Source organism: Sorex araneus, chromosome 4, assembly GCF_027595985.1.
Source record: "Sorex araneus isolate mSorAra2 chromosome 4, mSorAra2.pri, whole genome shotgun sequence".
Taxonomy (NCBI): Eukaryota; Metazoa; Chordata; class Mammalia; order Eulipotyphla; family Soricidae; genus Sorex; species Sorex araneus.
The window spans coordinates 179,678,551-179,687,813 of NC_073305.1; positions in this window are offsets into that span (position 1 = coordinate 179,678,551).

Genomic DNA, 9,263 nt, shown 5'->3' on the forward strand with positions numbered 1-9,263 from the left:
CACAAGCCCCTCCTCCAACACTGTCACATACGGCCCTGGTGCCCCCCAAGTGCCAGACACCAGTATGACTTTGGTGGCCCACAGCTTGAGCCAAGCTGTGTTCTGTTGGACGTGGATCTTAAAACCGTGTGACTTTTAATGAACTATTAGGACAAAGGAGACGCAGAAGTTGCTCAACATCCTTCATTTAGAAGAGAATCAAACAAAGGAAGCTGACCTTGGTGGTGTCGGAGACCATTTCCACTTTGACAGCTTTTGCCAGACTTCTCTTGTGCTTTTGCCAAGATGACTATCCATATCTCGGAAGCAACTGTTTTAGATTTACTAACCTGAGGATTTCAGTTTCCTTCACTGCTTTTGTTGGGGTTGTTAGAGAAGCAGCAAGAGCAAATACAATTCTTGTGTCCTGTAGTCAACCTTAGCATTGAACTTTTGTTATTCTTATTATTCTTAACGGATTATTTTCTTTACAAATCTAGCAACTGGGAAAAGCACTTTGGGGATCTTATTCTGTAACTTCAGAGATAAGTGAGCTTCCCTGAGTAAGAAGGTGCATTCTTGAAAGCAGATGTCACGTATTTGCGAAGAAATCGTTTTATATTGACTTCTCAACAGAGAGCATCTGTTGTTTGTTCTAGATTTCAAACTCAGATTCTCTGAAGAGTCCTTGGAAATGATTAAGCCAACAATGCTATCTCATTCTTGGTCCCATGCTGGAAGGATTCCACTGCCGTGGGTGGGCATCCTGTTAAATGACGTTCCCTTTCCCCAGATGGATACCCGCAATATTCTACAACCTTGTATGCTATTTTATTTTTGAATAGCATATCGCCAAATCTTCCTCAAAAGACCTGTCGATAAATGGTAATAGCACCAATATTTAGATTATGTTGCTATTTGCTTGTTTCTCTGAATACTGAAATTTTCAGTGAAGAAAAATGTATTCTTAGTCCCTGCAATGCTGCAATCACAGCAAATAGTGTCTCTGGCTCAAGAATGTAATAATTTTGACATGATAAGAAATTCCATACAATTGTCTACATTATTTTCACTTAGCTTATATTATTCATTGTTCCTCAGGACATTTATTTTTAATGTTGGTGGATGAAATATATCTGAAAGGAAGGAAGCATAAAAAAAAGTAAAGATAAGAGGAAAAGAGCAAAAATATGCTCAAAGAATGACTAATTTATTATAACTTGCTTTGGTGGTGATGGGGAAGGGTATTGCTGGACCACATCCGTCTCCCTGGCTGCACACTTCAGAGATCACTCCTATGGTGTTCAGGAGACCATATGGGGTACAAGGGCTTGGCTGAGCAGGGTGCAAAGCAAGTACCAGGTGCCCATTGTACTAGCTCTTTGGTCATATAACTTTATTTTTAATAAAGAAATTTACCAGGGCTGGAGTGATAGGACAGCAGATAGGGTGCTTGCCTTGCACACAGTGACCCATGTTTGATACCCAGCATCCCATATGATCCCCTAAGTTATCCAGGAGTGATCCCAGAGCACAGAACCTGGAGTAAGCTCTGACCATCACTGGATGTGGTCCCCAAAACAAAAAATACAGACATAAATAAATTTACCAATTTTCACATGACCAATGAGGGTTTTTAAGAGAGAGCTAGGAAAAGCCCTAGATTTGATCCCCAACATAGACAGAAAAGATTTTATTAACTTAGAGAGCCCGGCAAGCTACTGAGAGTAGCTTGCCCGCACGGCAGAGCCTGGCAATACCCGCAATGTATTGGATATGCCAAACACAGTAACAATAAGTCTCACAATGAGAGACGTCACTGGTGCCCGCTTGAATGAATCGATGAGCAACGGGATGACAGTGACAGTGACAGTAATAACAAAGCTGATATTTTAGAGCTGAATAACAGGTGATTTGTTTCTAAGGATGTAAGGGACTTCAGATTCCTTTCAGAAATTTTAAATTAGCTGCTTGCATTTGGAAGTTTTACTTTACACACCAAGATGTAAAATCAAGGCAAAGGAGAATATCTGATTTTTTCTTTTAATTTAATTTAGACTCAGGCACTGTGATTTACAACACTGTTAATAATATAATTTTATTCTAGGTTTTATTTTAGGTAAACATTCTAGCAGCACATCCTCCACTAGAGTGTCTGCTTCCCTCTACCACTGACAAGGCTATTTTTTTTTTTTTGCTAGCATGTCATCCTGGATATTTAACATGAGAAAAAAGCAAAGTGCATGGTTTTCATCTAGAATTTATATCAGGGGTAAAAGCTGCTTTATATCTCTCAAATTAAGAAAATGAGAACAGAAATTCTCTGGTGTATTTAACCATCTAGCAGAATTATGTTTCCTTCCCATCATTATGGAACAGTCAAAATGAGTATATTGTAAATATTGTGCAAGGGATAAAATAGTAAATTAAAGCAAAAGGTGAACAATATTGTGTTGTACTTGTTTTATTTGAATATTTTCTGCTTATGAACTAAAATTAAATTGAGGTCAATTTTGTTTCACAGCTTATTGACTTTTTTTTTTTTTGCTTTTTTTTGGGTCACACCCAGCGATGCTCAGGGGTTACTCCTGACTTTGCACTCAGGAACTACTCCTGGCGGTGCTTGGGGGACCATATGGGATGCCGGGGATCGAACCCGGGTCGGCCGCGTGCAAGGCAAACGCCCTACCCTCTGTGCTATCGCTCCGGCCCCTTATTGACTTATCAATTAATATCTCCTTTATACTTTAATATTTTAACCCAATCTACCGTTCTCAAAATACTATGCAAATTAATATTTTATATCAAAACAAATAAAGAAAAATAAATATAACAATAAACAATAAGAATTTTAATGAATTAATGATAAAATAGAAATTTTAATTTATTAAGAGTAATTTTTATCACTACAATAATAATTCCATACTTGTTAATGAATTTTTAGTTGAATAAACATTTTAAATATAGATAATGTTTAAGTATAGAAATTGAGATGTCTAGCAAATCTTTGAACTACAAAAGGGTCACCTTTATGAATCAAGGGATGGAATAAATTAGAAAGTAAAATATTAGTAACCCTCACTATATTTTGAAATCAAAATATCGAAAGAAAAATGTACGCAGTGTTAAAGTAAGCATTTGTCTAACAAGTGAACAATATCTTTCATTTAAGATTAATATACAAATAGACATGGGAAACACTCCGTTTTGAATAGAGAGAAGAGTTAAGGACCAATCCAGACAAATCATCAAGGAGAGAATTTGGTAGATTAACAAAACTAGGGCAAACTAGACAATATTACTAGGAAGAAACTGTCCATATGCATTTAAATGTTACACTAGCATGTTGGTCGGCCACATAAGCTGATCATTTACACAGGAAGGCATCTTTTCATTAACAAATTATACTAAGAATGCTTCTTTAGTCCTTAGACTTTGGATTACCTTCCCTAATACTTTCTTAGACACCACTCAGTTGTAGGACTAACTAGGATTGGCAGTGTTCTCTGAGCAGTGTACCCTAAAACTGTACCAAAACATATGAGTTTTAATTTACATAAGATGTTAAGAAGATGCTCTAAGAGTTCTATAATTCTTGTTTATTTCCTTTTTGGGTCACACCCGGCGATATACAGGGGTTACTCCTGGTTCATGCACTCAGGAATTACTCCTGGCAGTGCTCGGGGGACCATATGGGATGCTGGGAATTGAACCCAGGCCGGCCACGTGCAAAGCAAATGCACTACCCCTTGGGCTATCACTTTAACCCCAGAGCTCTATAATTCTTAACTGTGGGACTTCCTGGGTTCTTACAGAATCTTATTCCAGAAGAAAATCCTGGATACCACATAAAAATAAATTCAACAAGAATTTTCAATGAGTTAATGCAGATACAATATAAGGAAGTTATTTATTAAAAAGAGCCATTTACATCCTTCTATCAGCATAATAATTTCATAGTTATTAATGATCTTTACATAATTTTCATTTACATTAATGAAAATTACATAATTTTATTAATTTATGTAATTTTGACTAGGTATTTTTTCTTCCATACAATTATATATTGAACTGCAGCATGGTGTTAGCACACTGATTTGGGATAAATGTCACTCTGAAAGAGATTCTTCCTGTGTAGTTATTGTACAATAATGACTACTTGAGACTTGAGAATTACTATTCAACATATTGGAACTATTCATGGAAATGTCTCAAATTCATGCGTGTTCAGGAATTTTGTAAAACATTTTTAAAAACAAAAAATATAGAAATATATTTATATAAATACATATTACATAAAATATATAAATTTATATTGTTATATAAATTTATATATTTATGCACATACATATGAGAATATATATGTCACTGTCACTGTCATCCACTTGTTCATTAATTTGCTCAATCGGGAAAAGGTAACATCTCCAAGTGAGACTTGTTACTGCTTTTGGCATTTTGAATTTGCCATGAGTAGCTTGCCAGGCTCTGCAGTGCAGGCGGGATACTCTTGGTAGCTTGCCAGGCTCTCTGGCAGGGATGGAGGAATAGAACCAGGGTTGGCCACGTGCAAGCCAAACACCCTATCGGCTGACCTATTGATCCAGTCCATATATATATATTTACTCACATACTTTAGATGTGCCCCAATGCTAGGACAATGTTAGGGGGAAATTAATCTGACTAATCTGATTTGGATTGTAAACTATGTTTTGTGGTGGCAAAATGCTTGTCATTCTGATTCAGGTGGGTCGCATAAGAGCTTTGAGTATTACTAAAGAGCTGTCAGTATTATAGCTATAGTTTCAGAGTGATTTCAAGGGGTGAAGAGATGCAAGAGACTTTTGATCTCTCCCAGAATCTCAATGAAATAGAGACAGAGAATGGTAAGTAATACTAGTAATAATGGTGCTCTGGTAATGTGTCTTTGGGAGGATAGATTTTTTTTTTTATTGTGAATCATGATACTTCAATTTAAAAATTAGAAAAATAAGTTCGTTTTTATCATTTTGATTTCAATTTTAAGAAAGATGTCTCACAAAGTTCTCACATTCTTATGTCAGTTTTATCTTACATAATATTCTGACTGGTCATCTCCTTTATGAATCCCCAAATCATATTTTCTTTCTTTCTTTCCTTCTTTCTTTCTTTCTTTCTTTCTTTCTTTCTTTCTTTCTTTCTTTCTTTCTTTCTTTCTTTCTTTCTTTCTTTCTTTCTTTCTTTCTTTCTTTCTTTTTTTCTTTCTTTCTTTCTTTTTGGAGGATAGATCTTGATTCTAAATTAAATGACCAGGAGCAGTTGGGAACACAGGGCTTGTATGTGTCACTTTCAGAGAAATTATATTCTTTATTTTGAGGATACTGAAAACTGACTAAAGAAATTGATGTGCTTATAAATTGCAGATTTTTCAGAGAACCAGATAGTCCATGATTAGAGAGGGTCTTTAGTTTTTTAAAGTAAGGTTTATAAAGAAATCCTGCTTTAGTTAACGCCAGACAGCACCCGAGCTAAATGTCAATCTGTGTTATTAGCTACAAGCAAGTGAGGAGAAACTAAAAAAGCAAATAGCAAAAGTTGAGTAGCTGAATGGTCCTGAAAATCTTAGCATAAAGAGATGATGAAACTGAGAAATAACATTGACAATATTTGTGACAGTAAATGATTTTATTTATGTAAAGAACTTAAGATGAGTGGGAAAATGTAAGAGAAATGACAAACGTGCTGCCAAAATGAACATACAAATTCTAAATAGAAAGGGAAACTTCATTTAAATTAAAAGCAAGAAAATCTGAAACTTTTAATAAGAATTCTAAGAGATGGGGCTGGAGAGATAGTACAGCAGGTAGACATTTGCCTTGAACACAACCAACCCTGGTTCTATCCCTGGCTTCTCACATGGTCCCCCGAGCACCACCAAGAGTAATTCCTGAGTGCAGAGCCAGTGATCACCACTGGGTGTGATTCAAAAACAAACAAAAAGAATTCTAAAAGAAGAAGAACAATGCAGAGTAGATTGATAAGAGATGATAAGAGCAAAATGTGTTTTCCAGCTCAGGGACAGCTAGTAATGTTGTCAGAAACAGGTTAAATGGAGGAAATACTTCACAGATAATACAAATATCCAGTCTGAAGAGAAAAGAGCTAAAAATATCAGTAGAGGATTATGAATATTTATACCTTTCCTACCCCAAACAGTTGCTAGTCAATAGATTTGACAGACCTCAACAGCACCTTATTATATAACAGGCTTTTAGTTGAAATTTGAAGAGAAACAATTGAAATTTGTGAGAAAAAAAATACTTAGGCAGATAAATATATATAATCTCACATAGGACTGAAAATGTAACAATAGAAATAGAGAGTCCTATTGATACAACTGGGATTTTTTTCTAACACATCCATGTCTTGAAGTAACCAAGAATATTGCCTCAGGCCAGCAAGGTGAAACAACAGCTAGGGTGCTTCTCTCACATGTGGCCAATCTGGGTTCAATCCCTGAGCCTGACCAGGAGTGATTCCTGAGTACAGAGTGATTCCAAGCACCACCTAGTATGGTCCCAAGAAAAACAAACGTTGCCCTCTCCAGATGGAGCCCCGGCGACACTGAGCTTCTACTAACAGGGCTCCGGGATGCGGGACTGGGACATCTCCAAACTTAGGGGCGGGGGGCACTGGAGTGGGGCGGCACCAGCCCAGTCTCCAATTCACCCTGGCCACTGGAAGCCATGCCCTCGACCTGCCCTTGGCGCCATCTTGCCACAATCAACAGAGAAGAATCTGGGCATTCCAGTAAGTAAGACTGGGCCAACAACACCGGGGAGCCAGACGGAGAAGGTACAGCCAGCACACCTTCTCCAGATGGAGCCCTGGCGATGCTGAGCTTCTACTAACACGGCTCCAGGATGCGGGACTGGGACACCTCCAAACCTTTCCTGAAAAATGAAAACATACAATCTAATGATGCCATCCAACATGTCTGACTGTTGGAGGAACACCTCCAAATAATGATAGTGAGATTCCTGTTGAAAATTGAATGTAATCAAAGTAAGAAAAGAGTAAAGTGGAAATTGTCTGCCACACAGGCAGAGGGGGAGAGGGGGCAGGGTATGCGGGGGTTTTTGGTGGTGGATCAAATATGAAAACTTTGTAACTTCATCTCACAGTGATTCTATAAAAAATAAAATTTAATAAAAAGAAAAAAGAAAAAGAAAAACAAATGAAAAGAATAAATTGATTCAAATTAAGAAAAATAGAGTTAACTAAGTATTAAAACCACCAGAAAAAAGACTGACAGAGGTACCTAATTTTAGTGCTGAGTTGCTGTCCTCTTAAAGAACTAATTTTTAATTTTTCAGAAGTTTTAATGGAATTACTGTGAGATACGCAGTTAGAAAGTTGTTCATGAATGTGTTTCAGTCCTGCTGTGGTCCAACATACTTGCCCTGCGTGTAGCTACCCCAGTTCGATCCTTGGTACTACATATGGCATGATCTCTGAGTACAGAGTCAGGGGGAAGCCCTGAGCACCACTGGGTCTGACTCATAAAACAAAAAACTTTCTCCTGATTAAAATAGTATGCTGAAGAAGTTGTTGTTAAAGATCAGATTTTCAGCTTGCATGAAAACAATCTTAATAAAGAATCAAATATTCTCCAGGATTACACCTTACATTTACTTTTAGATCTGTTATTTGAAGGGGGGTCGGGGGAAGCAGGGGGAAACATCCAATCACACTTGGGCCTATTCCTGGTATGGTGCTTTGGATATGCTGCCAGGGGTCAAACCTTTGCCTGCACTCAAAGCAAGCACTCCAACCCTTTGAGTCATCTCCTGGCCCCAATTATTCTCAGGAGTATATTTCAAATAAGGAGTATATTTCAAATAAGTATATTTCATTATAATCTTATCCCTGAGTAAGCTTCAGGGATAAGATTATAATGAATTGACTCAGTCTAAAAATAAGTAAAAATGTTTATAAATTTAATTGAACTGATATTATTAGGGTTAGTATTTTTTGGGGGGGGTTAGTATTGTTTTTGATAGCGTTCTAGTTACGCGGTTTATCAGGTCCACAGAATTTAATATTTAGTCTTGCTTCATCTACAAGCAGTGCTATTGTTAGTGCTTTGTGTGAGTGTGTTGTGGGTGGGGGCGGGGGGGATGTTAAAGGATGGGTCTACACCCGATGATGTTCAGGATTATTTCTAGCTCTGCACTCAGGAATCTCTCCTGATGGGGCTTGGGGAACCATACGGGATGCCCGGGATCAAACCTGGCTTGGCTGCAAGCAAGACAAGCACCCTACCTGCCATACTATCTCTCCAACCCTACTATTGTTAGTGCTTGATTTTGTAGAAACTAAATTGATTATTGGGGTATCTCAGGGCACCTCAAACAGGGAAAAAGCCTGGTTTTAGAGGCAGACAAAATATACTGCAATTATGGATTCGAATGCCAAATCTCTCTCTCTCCCCCTCCCTTCTGGCCTCATTATTCCATGTTTGTTCTCTCTACATGTTATTCCTTTACTTTTTTAGAGGACTGGAGTGATAGCACAACAAGTAGGGCACTTGCCTTTCACGCGGCCAACCTGGTTTCCATTCCTTCGTACTTCTCAGACAGTTGGGCAAGCTACTGAGAGTATCCCACCCACACAGCAGACCCTGGCAAGCTACCGTGGTGTATGCAATATGCCAAAAACAGTAACAACAAGTCTCACAATAGAGACACTACTGGTGCCCACTTGAGCAAATCGATGAACAATGGGATGACAGTGCTACAGTGCTACATGTTATTCATTTCTTTTTCTTAACCTAGGAAGGAGAATTGATCTTGTAGCAGGGGGAAAATTAAAGTCCGGAAGTAAAAACATTCATCAGCAACTAACTGATGGTGAGAGAAAAAGAAACAGAGTTTTCTTACCTTTTATAAAGTATACACAGGACACGATATTTTATTTGCCCAAATCTTCGTAAATGTGAAAACCACATTCACTTCCCCATCAGTCCACACGGCTGAGATAAAAAAAAAAAAAAGATTGCTTCCAATCTCATTGATTGAACCAGCAAGGCCTCTGACAAGGCAAACCCAGTCACCTTTTGCAAATGATTTTTTGCTAGAGATCCCAAGTGTCAGGCACATTCCCCGCCATCTCATTCTGCCTTTCCTTTGAAATGAAATGACAAGGTCAAGTACAGCCTTGGGAAAGGCCTGGTTCGCTGTGTTGCTCTCTCCTTCTCAACCAGGAAGCTTGTTCCAACAGAAGGCAAGGCCCACCCACTGGCTATA